This window comes from Erinaceus europaeus, chromosome 18 (genome assembly GCF_950295315.1).
Source record: "Erinaceus europaeus chromosome 18, mEriEur2.1, whole genome shotgun sequence".
NCBI classification, from domain to species: Eukaryota; Metazoa; Chordata; class Mammalia; order Eulipotyphla; family Erinaceidae; genus Erinaceus; species Erinaceus europaeus.
Genome location: NC_080179.1, coordinates 6,413,400 through 6,438,784, shown reverse-complemented (window position 1 = coordinate 6,438,784; position 25,385 = coordinate 6,413,400). Strand labels below are relative to the sequence as shown.

Sequence of the window (25,385 nt, the reverse complement as noted above, 5' to 3'; positions counted from 1 at the left end):
GAGGAAAAGAATGATAGGAAGAGACGCTACAGAACTTGAGCTGCCTTTAGTGCTGTTGATGTATTACCATGTGACACCACTGTTGAAACCAGAGCTGTGCCCCTGGCCAGGGTAGTGGCCTACCCAGTAAGCTATCTCTCTGGTCTCAGAATTTTCCATCTAGATGAGAATACAACAGTATCTCTGGCAATAACTGAGCAGATTTTTGAAAGAAAAAAAAATTGTTCAAAATTTCTGTCCACAGGGACTGGGTGGTAGTGTACTGGGTTAACTGCACATAGTACAAAAGGAACACACCCAAGGATCCTGGTTCCAGCCACCTGAAGGGTGTTCGCTTCACAAGCAGTGAAGCAGGTCTGTAGGTGTCTTTCTCTCCTCATCTCTACCTCCCTCACCTGTCTCAATTTCTCTCTGTCCCATCAAATAAAATGGAAAAAGAATGGCCGCCAGGAGCAGTGGATTTGTAGTGCTGGTACCAAGCCCCAGTGACAACCTCGGAGGCAAAATAAATAAATAAATAAATAACTTCTGTCCACCAATCAATCAGTCTCAAGTTTAATCTCTTGTACAGTTGATTTCATTTTGAAAGTCTTTTTATTATCTTAATTTATTTATTAAATCGAGACAACCAGAATTTGAGAGGGGAGGGGGAAACAGAGAGGGAGAGAGACAGAGAGATACCTGCAACCCTACTTCACCACTCATGAAGTCTATCGCCCTGCGGTAGGGACCAGGGGCTTGGACAGGGTCCTTTTGCACGGTAGTACATGACGTTAACCAGATGCACCACCACCTGGCTTCTACAGATGATTACTAAATACCTATTATATATTCTTCTTTTTTGCCTTACAGCTGTTCTTTTTCCCTTTCTCAGTTAATGGCACCACTGACTGCTCATCTACTCAGGTCCAATTTAGAGTCATGACTCTTGATTTTTCTACCTGTTTTTTTTTTTTTTTTTACCCTCTTGAGCTAAATTTGCCTTTGAGGATTTCATTTAGTTATCTCATTTAAATGCTTACCTGGTGTTCTTCTCTGAACTTCTCATCTGTTTTCAAAAAGCTACCAATTGGCTAGCTGCTCTTGTATCACACTCTGTGCCCAACTGCCTTCTCATCCCATCAGTGGGAAATTAGATCCATACATTCTACCTTGGATTCCTCCCTCCTCAAAGTCTGTAATAGGCTATAAATAAGGGATTGATGGTACCCTTTAATGTAGAGGTAATGCTTGGGAAGTCACTCTAACCATATGATCTTTAGGTGTTTATTAGATATTTTAAAAAAACAATTTATTGGGGGAAGTAATGCTAAAATTTATAATACTAAGCTTCCATAAAGTGACCATAATACATATCTCTTCATATCTAAAAAGAAAGAAAAAAAAAGAGGGCATAGGAAGAAAGATCACTATGCTATCTTAACGCCAAGTAGCAAGATAGTTAGAGAAACCATACCTGCAATATTTTGATCTTGAACTTCCTTCCAATCTCCTAGACTAAGGAACCAGTTCATGCTGTCTAAGCCTCCCGGTCTGATTTCTTCTACGGCAGTTACAACAAACTAATAAAATGTCTTAAGTCTTCAGAGTTTATTTCTAAGATGAAACTTATAGAAAAAATTCATGTGTCTTACAACTGTAATTTAAAAAGTTATCGTGCATTTAATATTTTCTCGTAGACATAGAGCTAATGTGATCTAGGAAGCAATATGGTGAAGAAGGGGCAGGACATGGAAATGCCAAGTCTTGAGTGCCAGTGCCAGTGCTTTTCTATTTCATATTGATAAATATCTTTTGGGGAGTTGGGCGGTAGCCCAGCGGGTTAAGAGCACGTGACACAAAGTGCAAGTACCGGCATAAGGATCCCTGTTCAAGCCTGCGGCTCCCCACCTGCAAGGGAGTCACTTCACAGGTGGTGAAGTAGGTCTGCAGGTGTCTTTCTCTCCCCCTCTCTGTCTTCCCCTCCTCTCTCCATTTCTCTCTATCCTATCCAACAACGACGACATCAACAACAACAATAACTATAACAATAAAACAACAAGGGCAATAAAAGGGAATAAATAAATATTTTTTTAAAAAGAAATATCTTTTAGTTTTTTTTATTATTATTTTTACGTATTGGGTAGACACAGCCAGAAATTGAGAAGGAAACTGGTAAAGAGACAGAGAGACACCTGCAACCCTGCTTCACCACTTGCAAAGCTTTCCCCCTGCCAGTGGGGACTGGGGGTTTGAACCCAGGTCCTTGAGTACTGTAACATGTGCATTCAACCAAGCCCCAAGAAATATCTTTAAAGTATTAGAACAAGAAAGTATAAAAGTGCAGTTTATATCTTCTAAGTAAAATACCAGCTATATGTAGAGTTGAATTAAACACACTTTTAAGGGATCTTCCTTAGCTTAATTTAACTATACATATACCAGTATTTACAGTATCTGTGACATCTGCCTTAAGGCAATGTGAAAATTAAAAGCATGTTAGTCGTTAACAGTATCACTCATAAAAAGCTATGATTAAGAACTATTCATTCCAGAGCCAATGCTAATTTCATTTCTTTTCTTTCTTTTTTTGCCTCCAGCTTTATCACTGGGACTTGGTGCCAGCATTATGAATCCACTGCTCCTGGAGGCTATTTTTCCCATTTTGTTGCCCTGGTTGTTGCCTTGTTGTGGTTGTTATTGTTATTATTGTTATAGCCATGTTGCTATTGGGTAGGATAGAGAGAAATCAAGAGAGGAGGGGAAGACAGAGAGGAGGGGAAGACAGAGAGGAGGAGAGGAAGATAGACACACCTGCAGACCTGCTTCACCACCTGTGAAGTGACCCCCCCTGCAGGTGGGGAGATCACTGGGGGCTCCAACTGGGACCCTTATGCCAATCCTTGCACTGGTCCTTACGCTTTGTGCCATGTGCACTTATCCCTTGTGCTACCACCCAGCCCCCACCAAAGCTAATTTCTTTAGAAACAAAAAATGATTTATATGCCAACATAGCCTTTGTTTACCCACTAGTGATTAAACCTTCAGATGCACCAAACTATAAACGACTAATAGAGATAACCCCTAAAATCTATAAAATGATATAGACCTTATTTTGAAGTTAGTCTTTTAAAGCAAAACATTAAAGTCATATTTATGTTGTGGTTGGAATGAATCAATTTTCTGACTTCATATTTTGGTGTGTTTTTTTTAACTATATCTTTCCCAATGGTGAGTATATAAAAGAGTTTCTGTCTTCTGATTAAAAGAATGAATGAACTGGTTTTATAAGAGATCAAAGCTTTTTCTCAGATCATGGTATGCCTTTCATAATGCATATGTTTAAAATACTCTCTTACTTTATTGAACTACTCTTTTTAACATATAAAATCATTAAGTTGAAACTGGCTGTGTAACTTAAATATGATAGTGGTCATCCTCAGATATTTTTGTTTTGCAATTTGGGTCAACAGGTATAGGTAGCTCTCCTTGTGATAAAAATCACACTGGACCAGGGTGCCATTGCCAGGTTTCCTGTATTTGCCTACAGCTGCAATAAAGTTAAATTTAGGGAAAACTGTCTTCCAGAAAAAAGAATTCTATTAAAATAAAGTAGCAAACTTAATGGTGAATTCCTGTCAGCTAGGGCCAGGAAGAACAGAAATCATCAGAGGCCCCACTCAGTGCATGCAATTTAATTGACATCCTCTAGGTGGTAATTGATATTATCAATTTAAATCTTTGGAATCCACATGCTTGAATGGTGTCTTGAGTGAAAAAGAAAAAAAAGTCTGGGGGGGGGGGCGGGTGATGGTGTACCCAGTTAACCACGGATAGTCTGAAGTGGAAGGACTCCTGTAAGTATCCTGTTGTGAACCCTGTGTCCCACCCACAGGTGGGGAGGGGTCACCTCCCAAGTGGTGAAGCAGGTCTGCAGGTGTCTATCTCTTTTTCTCTTTCCCCCTTCTCTCTCAATTTCTCTCTGTCCTATCCAATAAAATAAATAAATAAATCAGAAAAAAATGTCCACCAGGAGCAGTGGATTCGTAGTGCTAGCACCAAGCCCCAGGAATAATACTGGAGGAAGAAAAAAAAAAAAGAATTTTGGTATGTGCATGTAAAGAAGATGAGAAGAGATGCAAACATTTGTTGCAAAAAGATAAGAGAAAAAATAGTATCGTCTTTTAAACACATAAATGCAGTAATAATAAATGTGTAAGCATTTAGTTTTAAGCAGAATATAGAATAATTTGCATAGATTTTGAGAAAGGATTGGCTTAAGGTTTTAAAGCCATTGATAATTATCTTATAAGCACACTAAAAGGTTTCTGTCAGTGCCAACTTACATAAACTTACATGTTGCCCTTCCAAAGTAGAAATTTGTAAGGCATGGATTAATTAATTTTTTTTTCCTCCAGGGTTATTGCTGGGGCTCAGTGCCTGCACCATGCACTGCTCCTGGAGGCCATTTTCTCCCCCTTTTGTTGCCCTTGTTGTAGCCTTGTTGTGGTTATTATTGTTGTTGTTGTTGATGTCTTTTGTTGTTGGATAGGGCAGAAAGAAATGGAGAGAGGAGGGGAAGATAGAGAGGGGGAGAGAAAGACACCTGCAGACCTGCTTCACTGCCTGTGAAGTGACTCCCCTGTAGTGAGGGAGCTGGGGGCTTGAACCAGGATCCTTATGCTGGTCCTTGCACTTTGTGCCACATGCGCTTGACCCGCTGTGCTACCGCCCAACCCCCGAATTAATTACTTTTTAAGATTGCATGGATCAGCATGATCTCCCATGTCAAAGCAGCAACATCCAGTCTTTCCTATCCAAAAATAAGCTTATTAGGAAATATGTAATAACTTTTTATTTCTAGGTGAATCATGAAAGAATGCAAGGAATTTTAAACCAGATAGGCAATCCCAGACTTCACATGGGATTTTTATAAACTCAAACACTTTGAAAACTGCCCTTGTTTCTATGCAATTTAATATGTATCCTAATGTATTTGAGTAAGCTTTTAAGTACTGTAGTTACTGAAATCTTACTAGGTCCTACTTAGAAGCCTTTGCATATCAAGTCATATCACAAATGACTTATAAATTCATGATTTTAGCTACACCTCAGAGCACAATGCCTCTAGCATCTTGTAAAACCCTAAGAGTCTCATGAAGTATTAAAAAGGATGTTTTTCCCACATCTCTTTTGTAGGAACATTGCACACCATTCTTCCTCTGGCAACCCTCTTTTGTTTTGTCCTCAGCACTCACAGTCATTAAAAGTGATCTTAATCCTGTTAGTACTTAGTCCTCTATTTTGAAAATAGCACTAAGGCACTATCTTCTGTTGCCTCACAATGTGGGTTTTGGAAGATGTTGTGTACTTTTCCATTGGGTATGTCATACGTGTATGAACTGATGACAGTTTGAGAGAACTGATCATGGTGAATTCTTTCTACACAGTATTTCATTTTAAAGTTATAGTACGTATAGTAAACACCTATACTGTTGTGTGAAATGCTAGAAGAAATAGGTCACTGAAAAAAATCTGAACAGAAAAATCAAAGATCTAATTAATGCAAGTTAACAATAATTTTGGTTTTATGAATGAGTCATATGCCTTTTGTAAGTTTTTTTTGTTTAAATATCAATTGGTCATGATACAAAATGATATCAACTTGACATAAAGTACAGACTAGAAATCAGGGCACTCAGAAACAGAGAAGTGAAATGTCTTGACCAATTCGTGCAATTGGCTAATGGTAGAGGACTGACTAAAAATGTGTCCCCTAGGTCAAATCCCTTTGGTACTCTAAGTTATCAATGGAAATTTATCTGAAAGATTAAAAAAAATGTTGTGAAATGAATTAACAGGGGGCCTGGATGGTGGTATACCCAGCTGAATTCTCACATTACCATGTGCAAGGACCTGGGTTCAAGTCCCTGCTCCAGAAAGGCAGGAAAGCAGCTTCAGGATAAGTGAAGTAGGTCTGCAAGTGTGTCTCTTTCTCTCTCCCTATCTTCCCTTTCCCTCTCAATTTATATCTATCCTAGCAAATAAATTGAAAACAAAATGGCTGCCAGGAGTGGTGGATCTGTCCTGCAGGCAACTGAGCGCCAACAAAAACACTGGTGCAATAAAATAATAATAATCAGCAGCAGTGCTGCAGTTGTCACTCCTGTTACTCCCTTTCACTTTTACTTTTTCTTTCAATTTCTCTGTCTCTCACAAGAAATTAATGACTTAACTTTTTTTTTTTTTTCAGGGGAGAAGTCAACCATGCAATTGTATCAACAAGTGATTCTATTTTCTTTTACTGCCCTTTCATTTGAAAAAGGTTTTTTATCAAATAAATGTTTATATATGGGTTTCCTATAAGTGACTTGAAAGGTGTGCTTGAGTTAGCTAATTTTCACCAGGTCTATTTGCCAAATCAATTGAATCATAGCTTCAATTTCCTTGAAGGCCGGTATCTGTTTCTCATTGACAGGAATGTTTCAGATTCAGCATACTTTAAATGCTACAGCTATGCCTGATGGCTTTCCTTTTGTCTAGAGCAGTCTGAGAGCACTGTATTTTCAGTCAAAGCAGGAACTTCCTGTGAAAATGCTTTCCTTAGAAGTCACACCCTTTCTTTCTAGGCTGTAAGATTTTTCCCTTACAGTAGGTGAATAGAAACTTACTCCTGATAATAGTCATCAATAAATGTTAGTGCATTTTCATTTGTTATAACAGCTAGTAGACGTATGAGGAATACATTATTAAATATTTTAGCAATAATCTATACATTCATGGAATGAACCATGAAATAGAATGGTTTGCCCATACAACCGTTCATAATTATAGAGTATCTGATAAAAATAGCATGGACAAAAATTTAGACTAAAAACCAGAAAAAGATAAATTTGGGAATTTTTAGAATAGTTGGCTAGAAGTTAAAAATTAACATTATTTATACCTGAGAGATAAAGGTGTAATTGTGACACCTTCTGATTCATGATTTCACTTTGTCACATTCATGCTAGGAGTCGCACAATTTTAGAAATCAGAAAATTGTCAAAATAGATATATTTTGTAAAGCAGTACTCCTATCTTCTGCCCTCCAAAAAGAATGTTTGTCCCTACTCCCAGAGAGGGATAAAGAATAGGGTTATTTCCACTGGAAAGGATAGGACACAGAACTGTGTGAAATTGTACCCCTGTTATCTTAAAATCTTGTATATCGGGGCCAATTGGTAGCTCAGCGGGTTAAGCGCACGTGGCGCAGAGCGCATGGATCCATTTAAGAATCACAGTTCGAGGCCCCAGCTCTCCAGCTGCAGGGTGGTCGCCTCACAGGTGGTGACAGGTCTGCAGGTGGCTATCTTTCTCTCCCCCTCTCTGTCTTCCCCTCCTCTCTTGGTTTCTCTCTGTCCTTTCCAACAACAACATCAATGGCAACAATAACAATGACAAGGGCAACAACAGGGCAACAAAATGGAAAAAAATGGCCTCCAGGAGCAGTAGATTCGTAGTGCAGGCACCGAGCCCCAGAAACAACCCTGCAGGCAAAAAATCTTGTAAATCATTATTAAATCACTAAAAATTAAAACAAACAAAAAAGAAGACATAAGTTTTTGCATCTTTCTATATGTTGCTGCTTTTTGAAATTGACATGGGGTTTTCCAACATAGACAGAGTGCAATACTTGGAATCCATCTGGAATCCAACAGTTCTGGCTATGGTTTATTCCGACAGATCTGATTCTCAGTGATATGTATGGTTTTATGCCATTGGACAAGCTTTTGGAATATGATAGCCCTTCAAGCTATAACATCGTTATTCAACTGGTAGATAAAACAAAAAACTCCTTTCCCAAGTTTTAGTTCTGTGCCTCTTAATTTTTTATACTGTTAGATTCATATGTATATTAGACTTATATTGTATTATTAGGTTTATATTAAAACATGTGTTTCAAATGAATGACTGCAAAATGCAGCCTTGCAGCTTAGACATATTCTTCAATCTCTCTATATGTGTATTCAACCATTTTATTGATGGAACCTAGATATGTATGCATGTATGTATGTATGTATGTACATATGTATATATATATATATATACACCTCAATTTGTATATTTGTTAGGGAAAAAAATTTAAAAAATTACAATAGGGCAATTCACTTCAAGAAGCATCTTAACAGTATTTTGCAAATTTATTTTCTCTCTTATCAGGTCATTTACAAATTATCTCTATCAAACTACCCACTTAAACATTCTATTTCTCATGAGAATTTTCACACGGAGATCTCTAACACATCCATAGTAGAAGTTAAAATAAGTTGTTTCCTAGTGAAGGAATTTTCTTTAATCTTATGTTCTATCCTATGTTTTCACTAAGCAAAACTGAAACCTTACACAATTTGAGCTGGCACTGCTTCACATAAAAAAAATAGCACAGGAAGAAAAATTCAGCAGTTAGACCTAAGTGGGCATTTTGTGTATTCAAACTTTGCTCTAGCAACAGTGAGTCATGTGAAATGAAACTTACAAAGGAAACTGACACATGAAAGGATAGAACAGGAACGATGAGCTACCAAAGTGTTGTAGGACAAAGAATAATTACAGAGTGTCTATTTTGGGACACAGAGTATAATTTGAGAATTTAAAAATTTCAGCTTAAGTACAGAGTATGAATCTTATGTCTGTAAGCTTTGAATTTATGGTGAAATAATTAGTAACTTTTATTTTTTATTAATACAATTATAGCTTTTTTAGATGGCGAAAGATTGAATTGTTAAATACTTCACAGTCTAGAAATAAGTTAGAGTTGGAAAGCTGTGATTTTGTGATGTAGGAGTTTTACAGTGTAATAATATAATTGTACATTGGCAAATCACTTCATATGACCTATAATAACAGCTATAAATGAGACGCTAATTTCTACAACAGCAAGCTATATTGTGGATGCACCAATGACCCCTGAAGCTTTTAAATAATGACCAGGATTGAAACCAAAACTGTTTGGATAGAGAGTTCTGAAATGAGTACGCAGAGCAATTGCAAATATAAAACAATTCATGCCCCATTTTCATTTTTTCTAATTTTAAATGTTAAACGATTACATTCTCTTCTTTCTTTTTTAAAAAAAATTTGCCTCCAGGGTTATCGCTGGAGCTATCCACTGCTCCCGGCAGCCTTTTTCTCCCCGTTTGCTGCCCTTGATATAATTGTTATTGTTGTCATAGCTGTTGTTGCTGTTGGATAGGACAGAGAGAAATAGAGAGAGGAGGGGGAGACAGAGAGGAGGAGAGGAAGACAGACACCTGTAGACCTGCTTCACCGCCTGTGAAGCGACTCCCCTGCAGGTGGGGAGGCGGGGGCTCGAACCCGCATCCTTACGCCGGTCCTTGCGCCATGTGCGCTTCACCTACTGCTACCGCCCAGCCCCCTATATTCTATTCTAATAAAGCTTTACAACAATATATAGGGACATAATACAATGTAAAGGATCAGAAAACAAAGAACTAGACTGAGCAAACAGTTTAGTTCAAATGAACAACCTAGCTTGTCCTGTGGGAGTCTGTATATGCATGAATGTCTATGTCTGTGTATGAAAAGATTAGCCACACTGTGTGATAACTGAGCTAAATGTATTAAATCAATCATACTACAAGTCGGATAGAACTCATTTTGTTCTCTTACCAAGAGAACAAAACTGCAGTGTTTTTACCTTTACTCTAAGGTCCCAGGAACTGTCTGTAATTTTGGAAAATGCCCATAATGAATTCTCATCATTATCTGGCTGCACTCACTCTCAAATTTTTCTTTATCAGAAATTATCTGGAGTTGATTTACAAATCAGTGTGTGACCTATTTTTATTGTGAACAGGTTCACATTACCCTACATTTTATTGGAAAGTCAACAAGTTGCCTTCATCAAGTCGTGGGAATTCTTTTGTAATGTGTGTGATACCTGAAGGTGGAGTCATCGAAAATTGTGACAGGTGACAGCACAAGTGGTAGATGTATCATCGTAGGACTTTGAATGACAAAAGAACATTCCTGTGAATCTGGTAATACGTTTAGTGTATAGTGTTATTTTACGGAACATCAAATCATTACACCCGTGTTTGTTGTTGTTGTTAAAATTACAAGTGTATAGTTTAAATATTTTATTTTAATGAGAACTTGGGAGCAAATGCATTAGACCTGTTTAGGTGGCCATCACACTTGTTGCAAGGAAGAACTTTGTTTCGGGTAACTTACTTCTTAAGAATGAAGGCTTTAAGATAAACAGATTTAGGTTGAGGTGGCAGATGTTTCCTATTGTTTTAATTCCCAACATGAGAAAGAGTTAGATGCTCTGAAATGTTCAAAAGAAATATTGTTCCCAGAAGAATAACTTGGTCTTTGGTTCTGATGTAGGAATGATGCAGCTGGTTCAAAGCACAGAAATTGTCAATGTGATCAAAGTGAAGGAGGAGGAAAGAGTGACACAGACTTTGTCAGAAGAAGGGGCTAGTCTCTTCATCATGTCAGTAATGAGATTTAGCTCTACTTAAATATAGACCATTACTAACAAGTTAGATCCTCCTAGAGTTAACTGGATATAAGCATAATTTACTCCTGTCTTCTCAGACTAAAACTGAGGTTGGACACAGATATAGTTACAAACTAGTGTTGTGATTTATATTTCTATACTAGTCAACTTTTAGAATGTGAAAATTTTAAAATTCCCTTTATACAATTATTGATTTCTGCTAACATATTGTAACTTAAAAGATCTTTTGACCATACTCCTATGAATCAAGCTTTTTTTATTGCCTATGTTTAATGATTATCTCTTGAGTTTCCGCCAATGTTTTCTTTTTTATTAAAAAAAACTTTAAAAAATTATTTATTTTCTCTTTTGTTGCCCTTGTTATTTTTATTGTCGTTGTAGTTATTATTGTTGTTGTCATTATCAGATAGGATGGAGAGAAATGGAGAGAGGAGGGGAGGGCAGAGAGGGGGAAAGAAAGACACCTGTAGACCTGTTTCACTACCTGTGAAGCGACTCCCCTGCAGGTGGAGAGCCTAGGGATCCTTATGCCAGTTTTTAAATTACTCTGTAAATATATATTCCTTACATATGCTTGTCACCTATAGTATTATTTATACATTGTCTAGGATGCATTATAATTAGGATCAGGATTTTGGGATAGGGTAAACAAGATTTTATAAGACTAATGAGATTTATTTTTACATCAAGAGATACTGAATATACTTACAGTCTGGATATTTTTAAAGGCTATTTTGGAAAATAAGTAGAATTGTCAATCTCAGGCTTTCCTGGCATAGGTATGGAATTCAGAGAGTTCAAAGTTGAAGTTTATTTTGAGTATTTCCCAACTCGTTAGAAGTTGCTACTAGGAATAGAACTGAATATGGACCATGGAATGTTATTTTTTATGTATGATTCTAGAAATCTAATTCTCTTCCCTGCCGAGAATGTTATGAATCATTTATTTGTTTGTTTGGATAGCAGGAGGAGGGAACTCCATCAGCGGAGAGCAGTGCATTTGTGTACCTTCCTACCTCCAGATACAAATTTTAAAAATTGAGTCTATTGTGTTGACTAAGATAGTCCAAAAAGAAAAGGACAAATACTGGGTGATCTCACTCACAGATTAGCTCTAGGAAGAAAACAAAGGCCCATTCAGGGTTAATCCTCAGTGAACGATAGTCTCTACCTCAGCACAGACATGAACACTGAGAGGAAGTTCTGTGGTAAGACAGGACGATGAGTTAATGGAGGCTGAAATGTCCTGATACTATCTTGGGAAAATGTGGAAAAGTACCCTTGTGATAATGACAGTCCTGTCACATTTCCTCAATAAAGTGATTTTGGAGTTGGGAATAATAAAATAGAATAAATAAAAATTGGACCCAACAACCCTGGAGTATGCACAGTGGCTAGAGCTTTTTACATGAGAGCATACTGTACCAGGTTCATTCCTCATCACTACAGTGTCAGAGAAATGCTCTTGTGCTTTTTTCTCTCATGTTATTAAATAAACAGACTTAAAGAGGGGGGGAGGGGTGGTGGTGGTGAGTGGGGACCAGGTGATGGTGCCTCTGGTTAAGCACATGTTACAATGCACCAGGGTCCTGGCTCAAACCCCGTACACACCTACAAGGGGAAGCTTCACAAGAGATGAAGCAGTGCTACAGGTGTCTCTATTTCTCTCTTCCTCTCTCTCAATTTCTCTTCTTTATCAAAATAACTAAAATAAAATATAAAATCGAGTTCCAGGAGATCACTCAGCACTTTTGTGCACTTTTGAAGTCCTGAATGCATTCCCTGGCACTATATTATAAAGAATCAAAAGAGATTGATGCGTTCATTTCAGTTAGCGAACATGCAGCAATAGTAATAAAAGTATGTACCTATTTTATACCGCTTTGTTCTAAAAAATATCAGTGTTAGTAGTAGTAAAAATAGATTTTCATTGAAGAAATGAGAATGCATAGAAAGCACTGTGAGGGAGTAAGGCGATAGCACAGTGGGTTAAGTGCACATGGGGAGTCGCTTCACGGGTGGTGAAGCAGGTCTTCAGGTGTCTGTCTTCCTCTCCCTCTCTCTGTCTTCCCCTCCTCTCTCCATTTCTCTCTGTCCTATCCAACAACAACATCAATAACAACAATAATAACTACAACAATAAAACAAGGGCAGCAAAAAGGAATAAATAAATATTAAAAAATTTAAAAAATACTTAAAAAAGCACTGTGAAACTCTAATAAAAATTATAAAAGTATCTGCACAAAGCAAAAAAGAAGTCTAATCACAATTGGCACTATTGGCTAATGTGACTGATTAGTGTGAAACAGAGGAATTAGAGCTCAATAAAGTATGACAAGTAAGAGTTATAGAAAAATCTTGTTGTAATATTGTCAAGGTGAAATTAAAAATTAGGATAAAAACAAAATTTTGGGGCGGGGTGGTTGCACACTTAGTTGAACACACATGTTTTTATGTGCTAGGACCTGGGTTCACGACCCTGCTCCCCAGCTATGGAGAAGATGCACTAGCAGTGAAAAAGTGCTTCAGGCCTCTCTCTCTCTTCCTCTCTGCCCCCCCCCTTCCATCATAGATTGTCTGTGTCTATCAGATAAGTGAGTAAACAAATAAGTTAATATTTAAAAAAGAAAAATGTGAACCTAAGTATGACTATTATTAGGAGATGAGCGTTCTGAAGAAATATAATGGTTAAATTCAGTTGTTACATAGAGGCAACGATGTAGTTTCCAAAATGAGGAATTATGTCAAAGACACAAACTTTAATTCTAAATGAATTCTGTGATTTATGTGTACAAAATAATTATGCATCACAAGAGTAGAAGACACTCTCTTGTACGAGAGATTTGTAATACCAGTAACTTATTTAAAAGAATCAAAAGATTATAAAAAAACACACAATAAATTTTATTACACATTGTCCAATCTCATAGAATACAAATGTAATATAAGCCATGGGTTTAGGGTGATTATGATGTATCAGTGACCAATGAAATTTCACCAGTTCTAATAAATGTACCACTTGAGTGGGGGCAAGTCAGGGCAACGGGATATTGAAAATCTTTTGTAACTTCTACCCAAAACTGTGTTAAATGACAAAGTGTGTTCTTTTTCCTTAAATACACATGCATCTGAAGTTAATTATTTGTTTTCTTCTAGTTTTAAGGGAGGTTTTAATGTTTATTTGATGGCATTTTTAAATGGGCAATGGAAAGACAGAGGGATCAGTCCATCTCCTGGTTGATGAAACACACTGCCCATATACTGCCAGCTTTGGAAGCAGTAAAACAAACCCTTTCCTTCCCTGGACCACCTAAGCAGCATGAGGAAATCCTCCCCTTCAGAAAGTCCAAGTATAAAGTGGGTTACCCATAACTCTAGAGCATTAAGTCACTGTTACCCAATTAGAAACAAATGTTTCAGAGAAAGGAACATTTTAATTCATTTTACATATAAACTTGCTGTGATTCATGACCAGGACAATGCAAACTGAAACCACAATGAGGTACTATGTTACACCCACCAGACTAGCAAATATTTTAGAATTTGACAATAATACAAAGTACTGGAAGGAATCTGAAGGAATACGGTACAGTGAGAAGTGTATGGACAATTGGTGAGAGCATAAACTGGGACAAGCACTTAGAATAACAAAACCCCTAAAATCCTACTAGTAACTAACTGTACTCCTAAAAGAAACTCTTCAGGACCACGTTTACCAGATGACTCTTAAATAATAATAATCATTACCATTACATGACTGTCTGTGATAGCAACAGGGTAGGAAACAATTCAGATGTCTTCTCAGAAAAAAACAAAAAGGATACATTGCGGTATATTCACAGTACAGAGCATCACAGTGGAAAGGGAAGAGAAGAGGGGGAGGGAGAGCAGAGGAGAAAAGAGATGGGAAAGCGGAACCATAGCTGTACAAATCAACACTTACACATCTTCAAAACATAATGTGGATGAAACAAAAAAGTCTCCAAAAACTATCTTCAGAATGATTTCACTTAAGAATAAAGATAGCGGGGTCGGGTTGAGTGCATGTGTTACAATGTGCAAGGACCTAGGTTCAAAGCCCTTTTCCTTACCTGAAGGGGGGAAAGCTTCACAAGTAGTGAAGCAGGGCTGTAGATGTCTCTCTATTTCTCTCCCTCTCTATCTCTTCCTTCCTCTCAATTTCTGGCTATCTCTATCCAATAAGTAAATAAAGATAATAAAAAAAATTTTTTAAATTAAAACAAGGAGTATGCTTTAGAAAAAAAATATATAGCTTTAGCCATTCTACTGAACTTGCTGAAACGATCAAACATGTTTGTATACATCACATTATTTTTTTCATATAATGAGTTAGAAAGTTCAGAAAACATTTGTGTCTGATTTTTTTTACAGCATAAATATAAACAATTACTTAAGATCATTTTATACACTAGAAAACCTCATCAAAGTTCCTATATAGAAAAGCTAAATGATAGATTGCCCATAGCAAAACTAAGTAACCTATTATTTAGGTATATACATAGATGTGATAAGGTATAAAGTAAGATGACGGGATGATTAGTGAGAGTTGAGGATAATGCCTGATTTCTGGAAACATATCTGTGACTTCGTCAGGAGAAGTATGGCGGGCAGCCTAGGTCATAGGCATATAGGGATTCTTTTAAACGGTGACTTTATGCTAGGTATAGTGTAACCTATCTTGTGTGACTGAGAATGATAAAGATGTTTTTATGTTGATAGAACAGAATGAAGAATGTGACTTCTTACTCTAGATTTGTGTAGTCATTGGAGGTTTTTCTGAACCTATTCATTAAAATGTCCAGTCAGGAAGGAGTGACAAAAGGCACAACACTTGCAAATGGGAAGTCCTGAGTTCGATTCCTGGCACAACCCACGGCAGAATTCATAAATAAATACATACTTTAAAATGAACAAATATCAAAATGCAGTGCATTTGAGAAAGGACAGCAGGTCTGGGTAGGAGTAGAGATGCTTCAGACAGTACCGCCGGAAGTTGAGTATTGTTAAATTAACCACCCCCAACCCCTGTTAAGATTTCATCATTCAGTCACACTCAAATGTACAACTCAAACACTAGAAGTTTTAAAAATATGACTTAGAAAAATGGAAGATAGTGGCGATGAACAATGTCATAGGCCTCTGGGTGTATGTGTGTTCACACGCCTGTGGGGGTGTACCCCGGAGTCGAATTAAAGAGGAAAAGTCGGTGAAATGGTATCTGGGATTTTACCAGTTACTAAGACTTTTAAATTAGGATGATTCAAATAGAGAACATATGCTCCCAATCACAAAACTAATAATTCTCAGAACCAGAATTAGAAGAGGAAACAATTCTCTGGTCATTTTATGTGAGTTAAGCATATGTTTTTACCATTTAGAAAGAGAATCCAATTGTTTCAACATGTCTCTTGTTCACTTCTTTATTTTCTCATTGTCAATACAAACTTAATTGTGTTATGATGTCTAATTCTCACAATATTCAGAATTTAAGGCATACAGGGAACATAGTAGATTCACCTCCCTCTGTGTTCGGAACCATCCCAGACTGATTCTGCAGACATTTTGTTTTTATCAGGTGTTTTTTACTGATTTAAATATAATATGATTACTGAAGCTCAAAATTTTCTCAGCTATGCTTTTGAAAAATTTTCCTGGACAAATATTTTCTAATATTTGAGACTTTCTGTGCCCTTCAGCTAAATTAGAGTCTTTATTATTATTTCTTTCCGGTTAGAACTTGATTAGCATACAGGAGGCAGTGTTTATTTCTCATAGAAAGGTAGGTAAAACCTACCTTTTGTCAGAAGAAATAATCCTAGGCTTAACACTCAACCCTTTTTTTTTTTTTTTTCCTTTTGCCTCCAGGGTTATCATCGGTGTCTGCGCTTTAAGTCCACTGCTCCTGGAGGCCATTTTCCCCATTTTGTTGCCCTTGATATTATTGTTGTTGCTGTTGTTGTTTGATAGGGCAGAGAGAAATGGAGAGAGGAGGGGAAGACAGAGAAGGGGGAGAGAAAAATAGACACCTGCAGACCTGCTTCACCACCTGTGAAGGGACTCCCCCTGATGGTAGGGCTCGAACCAGGATCTTTAAACTGTTCCTTGTACTTCACACCATGTATGCTTAACCCACTGTGATACCATCTGGCCCCCTCAACCCCACTTTTTAAGCAAAGAACAGATAAGGCTTTCATTCCTAAATTTAGATGGCAATCTGGAAAGCATTTTTCTATTAAATTTTAATATATATGACCATGTCTTACATGTATTCAAAGTACCTCTGCATTTTACTTGATCTGTGTTAGCACCTGATTTTTATTTTCTAACCTTCCTGCAGATAAAATACATCTTACTGAACCAACTATTTTCTTCATAATCTCTTAGCTTCTCTCTCTTCTTCTTTACACCCTCCTTCCCCCCCCCCTTTTCTTATCTCTTTACTTTCAAGTCCCATTCCTGGCTTTACATAATTTGCTTAACTCAATAATCAAAGCTTAGTAAGTTAATCACATTCATAGAGTCATAAATATTTGTTACATAAATGACAGCTTTTTGAGTCTTGTTTTTCTGTCCTTCTGGGATTTTAACTCTCTTATCCAAAAGTTTGTTTCTAGTTAAATCAATTTCTGGATGCCTCTCACACCCCTTCACATTGTCATGTATCAAAACATGGCTGCTGAATGTAGTCCTGAATTTTGCCCAAGGGAAAAAATTTTACAATATATAAAATTTTGAAATAATATTATAAAGCTTTCAACAAAATTGTGATACACATACATGTGCAGAACATGATAGATCTTTCTAAGTACCTCAGATGAAGACATAATTTCACAGAGGAATTAAGTAAAACAGAACTATCTGCAGAATTATTCAATTTGTTTGTGGGCAACATTATGACTTAAAACAGCATGTCAAAGTCATTTTTTAAAATGTGATGCTGGAGAATGAACTCAGGGTCTAAACCTGGCATTCTACAGTTAAGCTGTCCTTGCTCTCCTTGGCCCAATTATTAGTTTTTCTCTCTAAGAGAGTCGGAGAGGAAGACATCTAGGCAGGGAAGTAGAGAACTTTCCCCATCCTCCATGACATTCTACTTGATTTGTCCTTGTTGAATTCATGTAGTACCAGGGATTATATTTTTATAATTGATTATAAATATACTTTTTATGGAGACTGAAACAAAGCAACTTAAGTATCTTGAGTGTCTAAAATGTCAGGCTTAATACTTGCTGTCCATAGGGAGTCAGAAGAGCAGTGCTTTGCCTAATCGTGTGTGTGTGTGTGTGTGTGTGTGTGTGTGTGTGTGTGTGTGTGTGTGTATGTGTGTTTGTGATAATGACCATATCAGATATAACTGAATTATGATTCTCTAGGTGAAATAATGATTATCATCCTGTTTTAAAATAAAATATAATCACCTTTACGAGTCTCTACACGTGGGTCCGTTTAAGAAAAATATTGTTATAATTTGCAAGTTATACTGATTTAAAAGATATCTTTGTGAAAATCTGTCCCATGACTTCAAAACTCCGTGACTCATTTAATGCCATGTATTGGAGCACATAAACCTATGGATTAAGTTGAGAAAACTTTCAGAATCTATAACAACAATAGAAACAATTTCTTTAAGCCACTGAGTTGACATCCTTTGAGAATTAACTTTCAGTATTTGGAAATCAATACTTAAAGTCTCACATATTACAGACTAATAAACATGTCACTCATCAATTATCAAATATATACCTCTTGTATTTAACAATTCATGTTCCGTAAATTCGTTGTAATCTGCAAGTGATTTTGTTTGTTTTCCTTAAAAAAACTTATTTTTGTATAGTTCTAGATATCAAAAATAGCTAACATGTGTACTGAGCTGAAATAAAAATGTTGATAGTGTGCACATTTTCAGCAGTCTTTACGGTAGAATATATTTCTGTGTCCTTTAATATTCTAGAGACTTATCGTTCCTTGGCTAATGGTCAGATCTCTGTGCTCCTTAATCCCACTCTTTCTTTCTCTTTTCTGTTTTATTTCTCTTCTTTTCTTTCAACACAAGTGTCACTTTGTTGAGGGAATATTGATTTATAGGATTGTTGGTGTCACTAGGATCCATTTCCCCAAGATAGATGTCAGTAAATTTCACCCTCGACACACTATCAGCTTTTTCAAACATAGGAACTTAGAATATGAATGTTCTTTATGCTTTTTAAAAAAAGATTTCTTGGGGGTCGAGCGGTAGTGCAGCGGGTTAAGCGTACATAGCCCAAAGCGCAAGGACCGGAATAAGGATCCCGGTTTGAGCCCCAGGTTCCCCGCCTGCCAGGGGTGTCGCTTCACAGGCAGGCGGTGAAGCAGGTCTGCAGGTGTCTGTCTTTCTCTCCCTTTCTCTGTCTTCCCCTCCTCTCTCCATTTCTCTCTGTCCTATCCAACAACGAACAACATCAACAATAGCAATAATAACCACAACAAGGCTACAACAAGAAGGACAACGAAAGGGGAAAAATGGCCTCCAGGAGCAGTGGATTCATGATGCAGGCACTGAGCCCCAGCAATAACCCTGGAAACAAACAAAAAAAAAATTCTTAACCTCTTTCAGTCCCACTGCTAAGCTTTTACTTTCTACTTCTCTAGACTTTGTAGTGCTGCTTCTAGGAATGCACTAAGTAATGGGACTAAGACTTTAATGGGAAGGCAGGAGTGACTAGCTCTGCCAGCTTAAACAAGAACATTTACCAGTTTCAGCATTGTTTGACTCTTTGGGGAAATGCTTTAAAATTTTGTGTTAAAATATTGATCAACCTTCTCATGTATCCCAGTCTGCAAAGACACTTCTTGGAAGTCAGTGAAGCCCGAATACATTACAGAAAACATTTTTACTATTTTCCTTACAAAAACAGTGAAGGGGAAAATGTGATGTTGACTTAAGGATTATACTTTGCTAATTAGCTTCTGATTTTTTTTATTTCTGGGCTATGTGCAGTGACTTTATCACCTGCAGAATTCTAACTCCAGCCTCTATTGTACACTACATAGTGAATAACAAAGTACTATACAATTTTCTGTAAAATAAAGACTGGTATGCAAAAACATGTTAATTATCTTTAACCGCTTATTCAGTGAACTTCAAATGCCTACTACTTGTGGGTATTTGCATGGGTGTTCAAAAATATATGATTGTAAAAAACAGAAATGCTTCATTCTTCAGAATTCAAATGTCAATAGTATGGGTAGACAATAAAAAATGGCATAGAAAATTATAGTAGTTTGTTACAAGATGATTCATACTGTAGGACAAAGCATTTATTAAATAAAGGTTCTATCTGAGCAAAAACTGTTGGGAAGAGAAAAAATTAGGCACAGGGGTATCTGAGAGGAGACCTTACCATTTTCAGTAAGAGAAACTCAGTAATAACTCTGAATCATCTTTTAAATATTGTGTTTATCTTCTTTTAAATTTGTGCCAATTGATATCAGAAGTATTGGCAAGAAGCAAACTTGTCTAAAAGTAAAGGGGTTGACAAAATGGGAGAGACACGAAAAACCATGAATCTACAAACTAGGCCCACAAATCAAGAATATTAGTTCTTTTTTAATATCCAGGTACTTTAGTATAAAATAAAGAAAACAAGACTTGATAAGTTTGGGAAGAAACTGAGATACTAATTCAAATAAGTATTTCTTATTTAATATCTCTCATACTTTAAAATCAATATATATGGCACTTAATAGTCTTTGCTGTTTGTTACAAAATAACTTTTATTCCAAAGGGTAATTCAAATACATACTGTGGAAGTTCTCTAGCTCAGTGTTTATACATTGGACACTGGACTTACAGACAATTCCCCTTCCACAATTTAAAGTCATGCAATTGTACCTAAAAAAAAAGCACAGAGCTCTATCCTACAGACATATTATAGAACAGTAATTCTACATGTAGAATGATCCTTAACTTATAAACTATGTTAGGTAATTGAGAATAGTGTCTTGTCTGATTTTGTTTTTAGCAAAGCTTATTCTATTTCAAGCTCTGTATCTTAGACTTAAGCCTTCAGTGTGCATATTAAGTTGTCTTCCATCTCTAAGTTAGGAACCTACTAGCTAGTTATATTTAGTTTATTCAAGTTTCTTGTTTCAGAAACTACATGTAGGATTAAGAGTTTTGAACACATAATCTTTTTAAAAAATATTTATTTGTTCTTTTTTGTTGCCCTTGCTTTATTGTAGTTATTATCGTTATTGGTGATGTTGTCATTGTTGGATAGAACAGAGAGAAATGGAGAGAGGAAGGGAAGAGAAAAGGGGAGAGAAAGACAGACACCTGCAGACCTGCTTCACCGCCTGTGAAGCTACGTCCCTGCAGATGGGGAGCCGGGGCTCAAACCAGGACCCTTAAGCAGGTCCTTGCACTTTGTGCCACGTGCGCTTAACCCGCTGCGCTACCACCCGACTCTCTGAACACATAATCTTTTACGGTAGGAGAATTAGGTAGTTGAGAACATATAGTGTTGAATGTTCCATCATTTATGGATTTGTCCTAGTTGGAAAATGGTGAACAAATGTGGTTTTCAGGGTAACTGAAAAATTTTCCCAATTAATGTCCTTTTAAGACATTTTGAGTTATATAAAACCAAACCTAAACTCTGTTTACTTAGCTATGTCAGTTCTGAAAGAAGTAATCTCAAAGTCAGTTCATAAATTATGGGCATATATTAGTTTTAAAAAGATAAAAAAAAATCCAGTCATTTATAACCATTTTTGAACTGATAACATGTCATATAGCACATTTTTGGAAAGCATATAATTAGTAAGTTTAAGAGCTATAAGGAAGTCAGTAAATTAAAATATTGAATAGTAGTTATAAAAATCATTTTACTGATCTACTCCCAACTATTCTACCGATAGTTTTAATACTTGTTCACATCTCATTTGAAGTTCACATAAGTACTAAACTTGCTACAAAGCTTTAATCCCAAGGGTACCACTCTGTGAACACTGGGGAAATAGCAGAGTGATTATGTAACAGATTTTTCAGTTGCGACTCAGAGGCCCTTGGTTCAATTCCAGGCACCACTATAAGCCAGTGCTGATCATTACTCTGCTCTGGCTAGAAAAAAGAAGGAGAAGGAGAAGGAGAAGGAGAAGGAGAAGGAGAAGGAAAAGGAGAAGGAGAAGGAGAAGGAGAAGGAGAAGGAGAGGATGAGGAAGAAGAAAAACAACCTAACCAATTTTTTTTTTTTGCAAGGTTCCTGGTTCAAGCCCCTGACTCCCCACCTGCAGGGGAGTCGGTTCACAGGCAGTGAAGCAGGTCTGCAGGTGTCTGTCTTTCTCTCCCCCTCTCTGCCTTCCCCTTCTCTCTCCATTTCTCTCTGTCCTATCTAACAATGATGACATCAATAACAACAATAATAACTACAACAATAAAAAACAAGGGCAACAAAAGGGAAAATGAATAAATTAATTAAAAATTTATCTAATAAATCAATAAAATCTAGTCTAGGGATTGGCCCATCCTAATTGCTTGCTAATCTGAGGGTCATACTGTTTAACCCTATGGTCTTCCAACAGCAACAAAGATAAAAGGAATTAAAATATAACTATTCTTTAAGAGGAATAAATGATGGCATGAACAGAAATATCTTCAAGTAAAATATGCAGCAATGAGAACAGATTTTAACTAAGAGGAAGAGTAATCAGGAATGCGCTATATAAATTAACTAGAAGAAAAAATATCTCTTATGTGGTCCTGGTGGTGGCGCCATAGATAAAGCGTTGGACTCTCCCATGTGAGTTCCTGAGTTCATTCCCCAGCAGCAGTACTTGTAGCAGAGTGACGTTTCTCTCACTCTGTTTCCCTCCCCCCCTCTCTTTTTTTCTATCCATTTCACTAATAAATTAAACGTTAAAGAAATGTATAAAGATAGTTTAAAAACCAAGTATATCTTTTTAAACACCTGAGTCCAGAAAGTATACAGGACATATGATTTGGTGAAAGGTGATGGTTATGGCACATATAAGATGTGGAGACAGAACAGGTAATTCCAATAGTAATTATTTACTATTTCATTTTTTCCCCCTAGAGTTATCAACTTTTTTAATTGGCTTATGGAAATATGCAAAAACACATCTCTAGGATAAATTGCAAAACCTAAATAAATAGGCACTTAGTTGTCATTGCACAGGTAAACTTGCATCATATTTTTGAAATATAACATGTAAGAAAACACAAGTGTCTATCAGTAGACACTAGTGGCAAAAAAAAAAAAGATCATGACCTATAAACTATAAAAGATCGTAAACTCTATTTGTAGGTTCTAAGTATTTGATAGCTATTGTGCTTTTGTAATGTAAGCTTATTTCAAGGAAGTTTCCAGTGTCTAGCTACAGATATTCACATTTTCCCATATATTGTATATTCAAAAATATGATGTAAGACCAATGTGCAATAGAATATTGCCTACCAGGTCTTAATATGATCATTCTTAGTGCTTGCAGCTGTGATAGTACTAACTGAATGTTTCTTGACAGATATCTAAATTTATTTCTAATGTATTATATTCTATAAGATCCAAGAAATATAAAAAGTCATTTTATTAGAAGTAAAATAAAAATGCCAAATTACCTTGTTTGAAGAGTGTGAGTATAATCTCACAGATCATCACCTTTCTAATCCTTGTGCAGTATTATTAATTAGAAATCTAGTGATAAAAACAATGCATTTGCACAAGAAAGTAGAATTTAAAGTTGTAGCATAAATTAAATTCAACTTGGTTGGTTGACTTTGGGCACACTACACACTTCATTGAGCTTCATGGGTTAAAGAAAAAAAAAGTTCTGTTTAGTTTACTTATTTTAATATGAAAACCCTTTTCTTTTTTATTAACCAAATAACCATACTTGGGGAAATAATGGCTTGCAAGAGCCATTCCTATGTAGAGTCTCTTATCTCCCTGTGTCAAGTATCTGTGCATTACTCTTATCACCAAATGAAGTCTTCTGCACCATTAAACAGAATTTTTAAGTAGTCAGTCCAATAAAAGCTGTGATTTTAGCACTGAGGAGAAAACAATGTTTACGCAAAAAGATGTTCATGCCTGAGTTCAACCTTCATTGTCAGTATAAACCAGAGATAGTAAGTGTTCTGGTTTCCCTCATCTGTCTATCTATCTATCTATCTTTCTCTCATTAAAATCAATAAAATATCTTTTAAAAACTGTGGTTTTGGGCTAGGATGATAGCATAATGGTTATGCAAGAGACTTTCATGCCTGACGCCCTGAGGTCCCAGGTTCATTCCCTAGCACCACCATAAGCCAGTAGTGCTTTGGTCTCTCTCTGTGTATCTTTCTTATTAAAAAATAATAATAATAAATAAATAATATATTTAAAAAGAAGAGATTTATCAAAAAATAAATAATAAAACTGCAGTTTCAGTTGTATTAGATTGACATATGTAATATGTTGGGGAAGTGTAATCAGTTTATACATAGTTACAAAGACATTTATTCACTTTCACATCTTATGAAGATGTACTCTGTGGAATTGCTTGAAATGAGGGTTTCCATGGAAATATCCTAGGCAAAAAAAGATATATGACAAATTCTCAATTTGTGGAATCCTTGCCTGTTTAGTGTCAAAGACAGTAGTAAACATTTTATTTGTATTGTATTATAGCTCCTTCACCTGCCTTATGCAGCAGTGTATATTTTATAATGAGAAAAGAGAACTGTTGAAATTATGAGAAAATGATGAATTTGAGTTCACATGACTGAATTCAAAATTCTTTCAAGTCTTTGCACTTAATCTTACATTTCACCGGTGCCTCCACAGAACTTTGATTTTTCTTTTATTGTTGTTGATTTGTTTTTTTTTTTCATTTAGTAAGAAACAAAAACAATTTTAAAAAAAAGAATTCCAGAGATTCATAGAAATAGTTCTCTGGATAGAGTGCAAGCTTGCCTTGTTCAACCCAGCTTTGAGCCCTCACACCACATGGAAATGTGGCACAGAGAAGTTTCAGCACTGAGCTGTCTCTCCCTCTCTCTTTGTCTCTCTAATCTGAATTAAAACATCAGCCTGGGAGCAGTGATAACACATGAGCAAGGCCCCAGATCCTCAAAGGGGGAATATACTGACCATCTCATAATCTTATGGACTAAGCCAAGAAGCCACGGTTATTTTATCCATCATTGTTTTAATGGAACAATTCATTCTATATTTTAACCCAAGGCTCTGGGAATAGCATCTGTGTGCACCAGGATTCACCAGACATCAGTCACCAGCTGGAAAGGGGAACAGAATGGTTCAGAGTATGAGCTCTGGGGCCAGATGGCAGGATTCACTGTTTTGGCTCTCTCACTTGGTAACTAACTATGTGGCCTTGGGCAAACTACTTAGTAGCTCTGTGCCTCAGTTTTGAAGTTTCATATCTACAAAGGCAATAACAGTATCTCTTAAGTGATAGAACTTAACTTTGGGGGAAGAATCGATGAATTTACACATGAGTATTGAACACTCTACAAGACAAGAGGCTAGCGAAATGATCTCAGGCAGCAGCAGTAGCAGCAGCAGCAAAAGGGTTCTCTGTGGGGTCAGGGGTGGCACAGTGAGTTAAGCACACGTGGTGTAAAGCACAAGGACTAGAGTAAGGATCCGGGTTCCAGCCCCTGGCTCCCCACCTGCAGGGGAGTCGTTTCACAGGCGGTGAGGCAAGTCTACAGGTGTCTGTCTTTCTCTCCCCCTCTGTCTTCCCCTCCTCTCTCCATTTCTCTCTGTCTGGTCCAACAGCAAACGACATCAACAACAACAATAATAACCACAACAAGGCTACAACAACAAGGGCAACAAAAGGGGGAAAAAAT

At 36.7% G+C, this 25,385-nt stretch overlaps 1 protein-coding gene across 4 annotated transcripts in view; it reads right to left on the bottom strand.

Moving 5' to 3' along the window:
- Positions 1-25,385, bottom strand: part of CALCRL (calcitonin receptor like receptor) — an 88,089-nt gene that overhangs the window by 56,873 nt on the left and 5,831 nt on the right. Inside the window, exon 1 of one of the 4 annotated variants that reach the window (XM_060177607.1) lies at positions 9,923-9,989. The exons of the other annotated variants lie outside the window; for them this stretch is intronic. The gene's annotated coding sequence lies outside the window, so the exon portion shown is untranslated. Of the gene's footprint in view, positions 1-9,922; positions 9,990-25,385 lie in introns of those variants that run through there. 4 annotated transcript variants of the gene reach the window in all.